Raw genomic sequence first — 2,453 nt, 5'->3', positions numbered from 1 at the left:
TCACTTGTATTTTTATTTTTTATTCCTATTTATTCTATTTATCCCCTTTGTATATTTTATTTATATTTGTCTCTGTATTTATATATGTGTGTGTGTGTGTGTGTGTGTGTATATATATATATAACAGTTCTGTAACTGTAACTTTGGTCGTTGCTGTGCTTTTTTTGGAAGTCGAATTTCCCAGAGGAACCCACCCGAGGGATTAATAAAGTTCTATCTTATCTTATCTTATCTTATCTTATCTTATCTTATCTTATCTTATCTTATTCTAATAGCAAAACTAGAAAAAGTGGGCAAATATTTAATTTGTCTTAATTGTATGAATTTAAATGTTAAAAAACACAGAAACAAATGAATATGTGCCCCTGAATGCAGCTTTAACCCTTAATATATATATATATATATAAAAATACAACTCACTTGTAGAATCATCTTGATGATTTTCTGGATGACCTTCTGCTGACTGCATCAAGCGAAGCAACTCTGGTGTTGAAGTGAGCTTCTTAGCCTCTTTTATGGCATTTGGCCTGAAGAATGTCTTCCATTTCTGAAGCAACCTGGAGGATGTGTCGTCATCGAGCAGGAGAGTGAAGTCTTGCTCCACCTTTAAGAAAGAAAATTGTATTTGAAACAACTGGTAGCTCCAAATTCCAAACCATTTCAAAAAATGAATTCTAACTTACCAGTCCTTTTGTATGTAGGAAGCTTCTGCTTGGATCATTAACAAGCCTCTGACGGTGCTGAAAGGTCTCCTTCATCTTCTGTAAAATCACAGAGTTGTTTGAGCAAAGACATGGCCTCCTTGCAAGCATCCCCATCAAGCTGGTGTATAACATTCACAGTCCTTTGGAGATTTGGGCCACCCGAAGAACTGTCTGTCAACCTATTAGGTGGTGTTGGAGATCCACGCCGAATCTGTCTTTGGACAGTTTTCATACGCCAAGAAATGTATCCTGCACCCCTTGCTGCTCCTGGATAAGTGAAAACACAACATATTTTGTCAGATTTAGCTCATAACAAAATATCAGATAATTTTTATGTCCATCATTAAATAATTTTGTGTTGTATAAATATTGACTTTTACATAGGCTTTGTCTGCATATGGATCCTTGAGCGAGGGGATCGGCATCACAATGCCCAAAGCATACTCCTCTCTGATTGCTTTTGGGGGAAGGTGCCCGAGAGGAGATTTTCAGTTTTTTAAATTTAGACAATTAGTATGCATTTATTTGGCACAAGTATAAAGAACACAACATACACTGAATACATACCCATGATTATCAATCATGTGAGCCACAAGTACGTTAACCATTTGTCATCTTGTGGCGTCCTTCATGGTGTTTGTTGCTTGGTATTCCTGTATTACTTTGTCACCACCAGACTTGCTTCTTAAGACAGTTTCAATTAACTCTTAAAAATGAAAAACAAACAAAAAAGAGAAAAATGAACATTGAGAAAAACCTGGCAATAAGGAATCTTTCTAGAAACTTGAGAGGAAAAAAACAAAGCACAAGTGTGAAGCTTTGTAGCAGCCTGTTTACTGTAGCAGTATTGTTAATTCTTTGTCTCTTGCATGAGACCTCATCTAAGATTATAGTTGAGGCACATGAGCTGAAGCTTGAGTTGGAGTCAGACAACTCAGAAGCAGAAGACAGGTGCGAAAATACTAAAGAAAAAGAAAACATCAAATAATTTGTTCAATTGAATGTAAAGTGCTCGATTATACTTTTTAGTGTGTAGCCTCACCATCATCGGAGAACACTGTTAACAGCACGTTGCCTTGTCCAACAAGGTCACTGCATCAACCTCTGTCCTTGTTGCATCCTTGTAAGTAATGTTTGCACCAGGTAGCAGGCAAAATCTCTCGATGACTGTGAAAAATGGTACAAAGAAACTCATTGTGCTTCTGGTGTTAGCACTGCTTCTTACTTGTGTCTTGTTGTATATGGTGCTTAACAATTTGTTAATACGAACAACACCTTTGCTAAAAACACAAATCTGAATCTACATCAATGTAAGAAGCTCCTACAATATGTATTAAAATATTATTGTGAACATATTCTTTATCCAAGATAAAGTAGCAATAACCTACACAGCTTTTACATTAAATTGCAGAAAGTCGTGTCCTTCATCATTATTTAGCTTCACATACTTTAGTTGTTGATTATACTTAACCTGGACCAACATTTTTCTGAAAAATGCAAGACTGAAATTTTAAGAGGACAAAATAAAATCAGAATCAGAATCAGAATACTTTATTGATCCCTGGGGGAAATTATTTTTTGTTACAGTGCTCCATTTTAAACCAACATTAAGACAAGACAGACAATACACTAACTAAGAATAGTACAATATATACATATATATACATACATACATACATACATACATACATACATACATACATAAGTCACTTATAAATAAATAGTTGGAAAAGAAACATGTGTAGTTGT

At 35.1% G+C, this 2,453-nt stretch overlaps 1 pseudogene; it reads right to left on the bottom strand.

Annotated features, from left to right (window-relative positions):
- Nucleotides 1-263: 263 nt before the first annotated feature.
- LOC146630193 (uncharacterized) lies at nt 264-1,899 on the bottom strand (annotated as a pseudogene).
- Between the last annotated feature and the right edge of the window lie 554 nt (nt 1,900-2,453).

The sequence above is a fragment of the Diplotaxodon limnothrissa genome, linkage group LG6 (assembly GCF_057381915.1).
Source record: "Diplotaxodon limnothrissa isolate DT_005_m linkage group LG6, D_limnothrissa_male_GT1.1, whole genome shotgun sequence".
NCBI lineage: Eukaryota > Metazoa > Chordata > Actinopteri > Cichliformes > Cichlidae > Diplotaxodon > Diplotaxodon limnothrissa.
The sequence above is the reverse complement of the archived record's forward strand: the minus strand, read 5'-3'. Positions and strand labels throughout refer to the sequence as shown.